Genomic DNA, 11,210 nt, shown 5'->3' on the forward strand with positions numbered 1-11,210 from the left:
GCCCGTTACACATAATACCACATACCATAATGCCCGTTACACATAATACCACATACCATTATGCCCATTACACTTAATACCACATACCATAATTGAGGTTACACATAATACCACATACCATAATGCTGGTTACACATAATACCACATACCCTAATGCCCGTTACACATAATAACACATAACATAATACCCATTACACATAATACCACATACCATAATGCCCATTACACATAATGCCACACACCGTATAATGCCCGTTACACATAATGCCACACACACGTAATGCCCCCCCCCACACACATAATGTCACACACCGTAATGCCACTTACACATAAGGCCACACGTGATGCCCATTACATACTATATAATAAACCGTAAGGCCCATTACATAGTATATAACAAACTGTAATACCCATTACACATTGTGTCACACACCATAATGCCACTTACACATAAGGCCACACGTGATGCCCATTACATACTATATAATAAACCGTAAGGCCCATTACATAGTATATAACAAACTGTAATACCCATTACACATTGTGTCACACACCATAATGCCACTTACACATATTACCACATACCATAATGCCCATTACACTTAATACCACATACCATAATTGAGGTTACACATAATACCACATACCATAATGCCGGTTACACATAATACCACATACCATAATGCCCGTTACACATAATAACACATAACATAATGCCCATTACACATAATACCACATACTATAATGCCCATTACACATAATGCCACACACCATATAATGCCCGTTACACATAATGCCACACACACGTAATGCCCCCCCCACACACACACATAATGCCACACACCGTAATGCCACTTACACATAAGGCCACACGTGATGCCCATTACATACTATATAATAAACCTTAAGGCCCATTACATAGTATATAACAAACTGTAATACCCATTACACATTGTGTCACACACCATAATGCCACTTACACATATTACCACATACCATAATGCCCGTTACACATAATACCACATACCATAATGCCCGTTACACATAATACCACATACCATTATGCCCATTACACTTAATACCACATACCATAATTGAGGTTACACATAATACCACATACCATAATGCTGGTTACACATAATACCACATACCCTAATGCCCGTTACACATAATAACACATAACATAATACCCATTACACATAATACCACATACCATAATGCCCATTACACATAATGCCACACACCGTATAATGCCCGTTACACATAATGCCACACACACGTAATGCCCCCCCCCACACACATAATGTCACACACCGTAATGCCACTTACACATAAGGCCACACGTGATGCCCATTACATACTATATAATAAACCGTAAGGCCCATTACATAGTATATAACAAACTGTAATACCCATTACACATTGTGTCACACACCATAATGCCACTTACACATAAGGCCACACGTGATGCCCATTACATACTATATAATAAACCGTAAGGCCCATTACATAGTATATAACAAACTGTAATACCCATTACACATTGTGTCACACACCATAATGCCACTTACACATATTACCACATACCATAATGCCCATTACACTTAATACCACATACCATAATGCCCGTTACACATAATACCACATACCATTATGCATATTACACTTAATACCACATAACATAATGCCGGTTACACATAATACCACATACCATAATGCCCATTACACATAATGCCACACACCATATAATGCCCGTTACACTCAATGCCACACACACGTAATGACTTTCCCCCCCCTCCACACACACACACATAATGCCACACACCATAATGCCACTTGGACAGAATTCTCTGCTGTTTTCTCACTTCTATGAGTCCTGGCCATCTGGGGGTTGGCTGGGGGAAGGCTGGCAGTCTCTCCCTGAAAACAGAGCAGCTCCTCGCAAGGCCTTGTGGATTAGCTGGGGGTAGGGCTGCTGCAATTAGGCTCCCGCCAGACACATACCCTCCAACTGTACCGAATTTGCCTGTACAGTACCGTTATTTAACAGTTTGTACCGGCAAATTGCAATTGTACCGAATGTACCGCATTTTCAGCGGTCAGACTCACATTCGCCGCATATAACTAACTTCCTCCTGGCCCCGGCGGTGTGCTGCCTGGACCGACGGACTGGGCCGGCTGAGCTCTCCCCTCTCCTCCCCCTGCCTCGGCATCTCGTTCATTTGAAAAACATCACAACAAGCCAGCCAATCCGGTGGCCCGTCTTCTCCCACCTGAAGTTGCTTATCTCCGCCTTCTATGCCCATGACTCTCAGCACTGCTCTGGCATTGTGAATTGTGATTGGTCATTGCTTCCAATGCCACGCCTGCCTGGGGCATCGGACCAATCAACGCGTTTGTTTGGGTTGCGAGGGGCGTGGTATGTTTTGGCAGGTCGGCTTGGTGGGGGTTGTTGTCAGAAGTGGACCTGGGCTTGGGAGATAAAGATAGAGTGGTATGGAACAGCGTGAGATAGAGCTTTGGATCTGGTCCCTGGGTGTCTGACTGTGTGTTGTCACATCCCCGGCCTCTGTCTGATCAGCCCGTGAGCCTGGGCTACCTGGGAGCGGTCAGGGAAAGAACCACTGCAGCCGCAGGCCATCCCATCAGCCTTCATGCAGCAGGTAAGGGGCAGCTACTGCTCAGCTTGCTGCTCTTCTCATTCAGACACTCTCCATCTGTGGCACTACAAGCCCCATCATGCACTGTGGACTGTGCTGGCATGCTGGGACTTGTTGTGCCTCAAGAATTGAAGAAGCAGAGGTTCCCTACTTCTGATATATGGACTGATACTGGCAGAACCTTCTCTGCTGCCTTGACTGGTTTCTGCAGCTGAGCTCAGCCCTAAAGTGTCTGTCTGTGTTTGGGTGAGAGCAGTGCAACTGACCAGACTTCAGTGCCATGGTAACCTGGTGCCCCGATGGTTTACCTTTAGCAAGTCTGCTGGTGCTGTCCCACGCTGTGAGTCTGTCCCTCACAGCTTGATGATGTGGCGCTGTCCTGTGTGGGGAGTGAGCTGCTTGGCTGCTGGTGTCCCCGGAACTTCTCCCCAGACCCTGGAGATAGCTGGCGTGTCAACCGGAGCTTCTCCCCCAAACCCTGGCTGCTACCCGCCGCGCCTGGTGATGACATCACCGGGTGTCAACGAGGTAGTGGAGCTCCCTGTCCCTGCACTCTGGGTGTGCGCTGCTTGCAGCAGCGGTCCCCGGAGCTACCACACTGAACTGGCAACTACCCGGCCCCGCCTGGTGTGGACATCACCAGGGGCTGAGCGGGGCAGTGGAGCTCAGTGCACTCGCGTCTGTGTTCTCTCCCCCTTGTGGATGAGCAGGGAAAGAAGAAAAGCAGTGCTCAAAGAAAATGCCGGTATACCATACCGGCGTATACCGGCCCACTTTGTGCACTGTGTGCATGCACATTATAGTTTATGCTCATGTGCAGGGGCCCTGTGCCAATGGCTACGGTGCCTTGGGAAAATATAGTTTTGAAATATGAATAAGGGTGCTCAAAATAAGATGCTAGAACTTGTCGTGAGTCCTTATGTGATTCCTCGTTATACTGGTCTTGTTAGAGAATATGAAATGACAAGAGGGGAGAAAAGGAGGGCCGTTCCCCTCGTGTAATCCTGTTTTTTTATTTCAATCACTCTGTCAATATAATACTAGTGCTACTAAAATAATAGCCAATTCAATTCAGTCGGGGTATCTCCCCTTACAGTAAAGGCCCCCATACACTAGTCCGACTTGTCCTAAGGACAAGTCAGACCTGATTTCCCCCTGCAGCTCCCCGGGAGGGGGGCACACGATTTGGAACTTGATGTGCCTAGTTTTGCAAATGATACATCGCATGCGATGTATCATTTGCAACTCCCGGGGAGCTGCAATGTGGAGCGAGCAGGGGGGCCGGGGACATCGAGGTGGTGGGCGGGGGATGCTGCAAGGCGGCTGGGGGGACGGACGCACGCTGCTAGTAGTGCGGACGCTGCGGGGGACACAGGCGGCAGTAACATAGAGCCGGGCGGGGGGAGCCGGGAGCTGTCAGTACTGAAAAAAAAAAGCCAATACAATGAATGGGCAGCCTGTGATTGGCTGAGCGCTCTCTCAGCCAATTGCTGACAGGCTGAGAGAGTGCTCAGCCAATCACAGGCTGCCCATTCATTGTATGGGCTTTTTTTTCCAGTGCTGACAGCTCCCGGCTCCCCCCGCCCGGCTCTATGTCACTGCCGCCTGTGTCAGTTTTCCAGCATTTCCAAGCAAATGGTCAACTGTCATTTGATCTCATCCATAACCATGTTTTTGTTCCAACCAGCCAGATCTGAAGATAAAACTGCTTGTGTATGGCCAGCTTAAGGTCACGAACTTTATTCAGTTGATAAGAGACAGGGTAATCCCCCTCAACAATATACTCACGAAGCAGTAGATTTCACAGCGCATTGAACAAATTATTTTCCCTCTGTTTCCTCTCACAAGTACTGTAGATGGGATAAAAGAATTATGGATGCTTTAAATTTAAAAACAGGTATCCTATTCTTGTAAAATTAACAATTAAAATAAACTGACCACAATGGGGCTATTGGGCTGTATGGAACCGGTTGGGGCAGGTCAGGATGATGTAAAGGTTTGTGGAACAAGTTTAATGGGGCCCCTGTTCCTTGTCCACTCCAAGTCCAGATCCTTTCCGGTCCACCAGCTGTTTGCCTCCAAGGGTATGTGCAAAGGAAACTACGGTGACTTGCATAGTCGCCAAGCTGTTCACACAGAGCAGTATGGCCCGGGGACATGTGGTGGCCAAGACGGGTGTCACCCATGGGAATTCCCAGCGTTTCATGGGCATCCCCATGAAACCACTGGGCATTCCCATGGGAATTTAGGTGGGAGGAGGTTTACCGGGGGTGGGTGGCTGACGACACATGACGTCAGCCTCCTTCCCTGTCTTCGGCTAGATTCCCACAAATATAAATTGATGTTCCAGCTGCGGGCACTTGCGAGGGGTTGTGTTTTCCTGACACATCCCCTTGCATGGTTGCAATAGTATACTGCAGCGGGGGCATGTAATCACTGAGGCGGCTTTACAAGGACTCAGCAGCTTACTGAGTCAATCAGAATCAGGGCCCGTGTTTTGTTTACATAGCTTTGTTATTCTTCTATTTATCAATGTTATGTCAATGGTGGCTTGTTTTGAGCATGTTTCCTGTCCTTTTTTAATGACTTCTATGGTACAGATGGGTCTTGTCCCATCTTTGCAGGGGATGGCGCTGGCGTCGCCAGCCGCCATCCCCCGCCAGCGCCATGGCGATGGTGAGAATGGGACGCGCGCGCACGAGCGGCGCGCGCGTCCCCTTCCGACGGCGCTTCGATCCGTTCCCCCGGGTCCCCGCCGGCTTGCCGGCGGTAACCCGGGGTCCCCGCCGCCTGCCCGCACCCCCCCCTAACCCTGTCCGTCTCCCTGAGGCGGAGACGGACAGGGTTTCTGTCGCGCTAGCGACGGAGACTGAGATGCGCGTGCGCGTGAGACGCACGCGCGTCTCAGTCTCCTCGCTGGCGAGGCTGCTGGCGGGTCGCCAGCGCGTACGTTCTGGCGACCCGCCAGCAAGGATGGGACAAGACCCATCTGTAACTTTAATAAAACTCTTAATAAAAAAAAAGAAAAAAAAAAAGGATTATATTTGCCTTATTTTCATTTTATTGACTTATGAAAATATTTTGCTGTGCACCAAGGCCCTTATTCAGATCTGATTGTAATACAAATTTGTTCTCAAAATGGGCAAAACCATGTGCACTGGGTATCCGGACTATTGTTAGACAGCACTTACATCGACAGCCATTACATCGACACCATTAGTTCGACAGCTCAATAGGTCGACATGGTTTTAGGTCGACATACCATTAGGTCGACATGTTATTAGGTCGACAGCTCATTAGGTCGACAGCTCATTAGGTCGACATGTTTTTAGGTCGACACTGCCATTAGGTCGACAGTGTCTATGTCGACAGTCAAAAGGTCGACATGGGTTTTTTCACTGTTTTTTGAGCCGACATGTGCCGACAGGCGGTATTTCATGCCCTACTATCCACTAGGGCGTGGTGGGAGAATAAAATAGTGTGCCGAGCGCAGCGAGGCACCGTGCCCGTAGCATTGAGAGCAAAGCGAGCGATGCGAGGGGCTGCGGTACACTTCAAACTGTGTCCATGTCGACTGTGTCGACATTTCGGCCAAAAAACAGTGAAAAAACCCATGTCGACCTTTTGACTGTCGACATAGACACTGTCGACCTAATGGCAGTGTCGACCTAAAAACATGTCGACCTAATGAGCTGTCGACCTAATGAGCTGTCGACCTAATGAGCTGTCGACCTAATGACATGTCGACCTAATGGTATGTCGACCTAAAACCATGTCGACCTATTGAGCTGTCGAACTAATGGTGTCGATGTAATGGCTGTCGATGTAAGTGCTGTCTAATATCCGTCCCAGACCCGTGCACTGCAGGTGGGGCAGATGTAACATGTATCAGTGGCGGATTCAGGGGGGGGGGGGAACCTGGGCACGTGCCCCCCCTGTCATTTCATTTTGTAGCTGACGACCAGGGCTTTTCAACGAGCCCAGCCCCGTGTCTCTAGCCCCCCGTGAACCGGAGATATCGCTTGGCAAAGCTGTAACGTTTTTTTCCCCATAGGATAATATGGGACCCGTCAATTCCGACCCCCACCCGGTTCCGACAGCTGTCAGTTCCTGCCCTGGCATCACACAAGCTTGTGGTTGATCTCATTCAATTCCAAATCGCTGGGCCTTCAATATGATACCAGGCTGGTCCATATCGGTCGATCGGTTCCAGAGATATTGCATGTAAACCTATTTCTTTATTTTTGAAATGTAATTTTATGGCTGTTCATGTTCTTTGAGGGCAGATTTCTCTGGAACCAAACATTCCAGTTTCACTGGACCAAAATCATTCAAAGCCCACTCAAAAGTTCTTCAATATGATACTTGTCTCATATAAATGGGCAAATTGCTTCCGAAGATATAGCCGGTTAAATTAGATAACTGGTTAAAGGGGGCGAGGGGTGGTTTTGTCTCCCCCTCACACCAGAAAATGCAGGGACTAGGCTGGTGTAAAAGGGGCCAACCTGGGAATGCATTTTCTGGTGTGAAAGGGGTATTATTTCAAATAGCCGGTACCTACAGTGCTCTGCATACAGCCAGGTTCTGCCACTGTCAGTGGCTATCACTTGTGCCTGGTGGCGGCTGTCCCCCATTTACCGCGAGCATGTATTCCCCTTGGCAATGAACATGTAATCCCACATGACAACGAGCATGGAACCTCTGGAAATGAGCAAAGAACCCTTGGCAATGAGTATGTAGATAAGCAGCACTTATGTAGCATAATTTTTAATAGGCATTATGGTGCTTGGCATAATACATAATGGACATAATGGTGTGTAATTTAACGTGTAATGGTCATTATGGTGTAAATATTTAATGCTCGCCTTTGGGGGACAATGTCCCTGTTTATAAAGCGTATTGTGAATTTTGGCTTAATCTGTGTGGCATTATGTGAATTTTGGCTCAATCCGTGTGTTATTATGTGAATTTTGGCTCAATCCGTGTGGCATTATGTGAATTTTGGCTCAATCCCTGTGGCATTATGTGAATTTTGGCTCAATCCGTGTGGCATTATGTGAATTTTGGCTCAATCCATGTGGCATTATGTGATTTTTGGCTCATTCCATTTGGCATCATGTGTAAGGGGCAAGTATAATGGGGTCTAATATTTTGTTGCATAAATTGTATATGGTGTTGTACACTACACTCAAGGACACACCCCTGTTGAGTGGCCACACCCCTTTTCCGGAGCTCGCCTTCGGCGCGCGCACAACTACATCCTTCACTTTTGTCGCCATGGTGGGCCTGCGTTCTTTAAATGCCAGGGCCTATTTTTAATCCCATTCCCACCCTCTCTCTGCCGCTCCCTTAGCATGTACACTGGCACCACTAACACCGCCCATCCCCCACCAAAACCCTCTTTTACCATGATGCCCCCCCTGTCATTTTATCCTGGATCTGCCCCTGACATGTATAGAGAGAGTTAGATTTGTGTGAGTTATTTTGTTTCTGTGCCGGGTAAATACTGGCGGCTTTATTTTTACACTGCAATTAAGATTTAAGTTTCAACACACCCCACCCAAATTTAACTCTCTCTGCACATGTTACATCTGCCCCACCTGCAGTGTACATGGTTTTGCCCATTTTGAGAACAAATTTGTACTGCGATCAGATCTGAATAAGGGTACATGAGTGATGATGTGAAGCAGTTACCATCCTTAAAATGGCACATCGCCACCATTGGAATCACTTGAATTGTCCTCTAAATGTAAACCAATGAGAAAAACAATTGCTGTACCATGAAGTAAATAGTAGAACTACAGTCCACGGGTTATCATAATAAATGACACTCATGACAGCTTAAGCGGAGAACTGAAAGCACCACTGCGCTGAACCTGTCCCATAGGCCTACTCTGAGCCATAAAGTGTTCTTGGTGCCAAAACACAGCTCATAATATTATTAGTGACTGCTGATTATGATGATGATTAATTGTTTTAACTGGCACACGTTGGTAACTCATTTACCCGTTTAGGGCTTCTGATTGGCATACAACTGTGTTACAACAAAAACAACCTTCTAAAGACACTTAAAGATTCCAAAAATGCTGTCTGCCTGGGGATTGGCAAATATAGTCAGGAAATTCACAATCAGTTGTGTTCTGGAGGGCATGGAAAGGTGAGCACCGGACCGACACCAAAGAGTCCTAATGTTGCTTTTACTGTACTTGTATGTTTTCAGGACAGGTTCCCGAGGCTTCCCCTGCTCTTGCTAGGACCTGGACTGACCTCTTTCCTGTATAAATATTACTGACTTGTTTTTCAGGCTCTCTCTGCCAGATAAACCTTGCAGCTCATCTTCTCCACTAATATATTAAATGCCTAACTTTTTCCGGCCTTGCAGGATTAGTGGTCCTTATCAGCTCCTGTCTAGCCTTCCCTCTAAATTTTACAAAAACAAGGAGGTACTTTTCTGCTTACTTTGCAGTTTGGGGTCAATGGAGGATGATGGTAAGAGATGGGTAAACACTCAGATTTCACCTTCTCCAAAAACACAACCAGTGACCTGGGAAGTAGCCGATCTGTGGTTATATGTTGCTTTTGGAAATACTTGCAGACCTGTTTCCTCCAGCTGTCTAAGCTACATAGCAACATACCAGAGCGACCAGTTATAGGAACATATCTTTTAGCAGCGGAGGAAAACAGCATTGATTATAAATACCAAACCCGTAAATATGTTGGCATGTAAGTTATCAGCCAATGATATATATTTATCTAAAATAATAGAAAACCAGAGAGACTACTGTATTTATCATATACCCTGTATAGTACATTTTCTTACTGGAAAGTGAGAATACTAGGATTCAACAATGAGGGCACAATAATGAGCCTAAAACTGAGAATTATATTAGAATTATTCTGTTTGAGTCAGTCTGCTTATCATAATAGTTTGCTATCCCCAAATGTTGAATTATAATTTCCGCCATCTTGGATTTGAGAGAAAATGCTCAGCTTGGACAATAGATTATATTACTACTGTTCTCGTATGATCATTTAAAGAGCTCTAAGCTCAATTTTAAATTAGCGACGCTACATAGACATGCTATCACAGAGTACATTTTTTCTTGTCAACAATGATCAGAATGTACTCTTTATTTTGTATAGTGGATGCAATTACCACACTCTGTCCTTAGGTGTATAGCTGCCCATACACGGTCCGTTGTAGATCAGCTCCATTCTGTACTATGCGATGCGCGTTCCCATGCATCACATAGTACGGTACAAAAAGCATGTGCTGCACATACTTTTTGTACTAGCAACACATGGCATTGGATCGCATTGCATGCACACGGCATGCACACGGCATGCACAAGGCATGCGATGCGATGAGATGCAATGCGTGCTATTTAAGTCCCAAACGGATCCGTTAAACGGACCGTGTATGGGCAGCTTATCAGTGATAGAAAATCAGTTGTCTCCTGATTGTTTTCCTAGCCTTACCTTTCAATAAAAAAAAAGATAATGAAAAAGCGAGACTGGCAGGGTATTCAATGTTAGGGTCACGGCAGTCGAGCTTGCTCGACCGCCGTGACCCAGTCCTGTTCTCCTTCAGCTCGACCGAGAACATGCAGGCGGGATTCAATGTCCCGCCTGCCGGGGAGCGAAAAGGAGGCATGGCCACGAGTTGCGGTCGGGAAGGGGCGAGCTGCAGCCGGCAGCTCGTCACTTCCCGGCTGTTCTCGGCAGAACGAGCCCGACAGCTAGTGATGTAGGGCTCATTCTGCCGAGATACCCTGCTCAATGCTGTCGGGGAAGACAGCATTGAATAGGGCCCGGCGGGCATCTCCCCGACGAGAGGTGCTCGCCGGAGATTGAATATCCCCCTATATGTGTCACTCAGAATCAGACCCAGCATATGGCAGATGTACAGTATTAAGCCTTAACAAGAGATAAATGCAAGGGTGATAAGGAGAGATAAATGCCCAGCCAATCACCTGCTAACTGCCATGTTACAGGCTGTGTTTGAAAAAAGTCAGTAAAGAGCTGATTGGCTGCACGTTTATCTCTATCACCCTTGCATTTATCTCTTGTTAAGGCTTAATACATTTGCCCCATTGTATCTCATGCCCTGGATTACTGAGTAATAATAGCTATAAATTAATAATGGATTATCTACATTAGTTGGCATGCCATTTATCGTATTTTTACAATGAATACTGATGTGATGACATCCCACAACTTTATTATTATTTATTAGGATACATTAGTCATTTGGTTTTGCATACATAAATGATCACCATTTTTCATACTCTTCCTTAATGTAGGAAATATCAAATAAAACATACTAGTATTGATCTCATCGTTAGCTGAGGATTAAGGGCTACAGTTTATCTGTATAAGTTTTTACATAAATAAGGTGTTGCTTAGAAATGTGACTCTCATACACCTAATGAAGGCTCTAGAGTCAGGAAGCAGTAGGAAATAGAGAACTCAAAGTCACTGGCCAAGGTAAATAGTGTGTGGGCAGGTGGAAAAACAAGGTTTGCTATCTGTACAGTTACCATTTAAATG

This window comes from Crinia signifera, chromosome 2 (assembly GCF_055691185.1).
Source record: "Crinia signifera chromosome 2, ASM5569118v1, whole genome shotgun sequence".
NCBI lineage: Eukaryota > Metazoa > Chordata > Amphibia > Anura > Myobatrachidae > Crinia > Crinia signifera.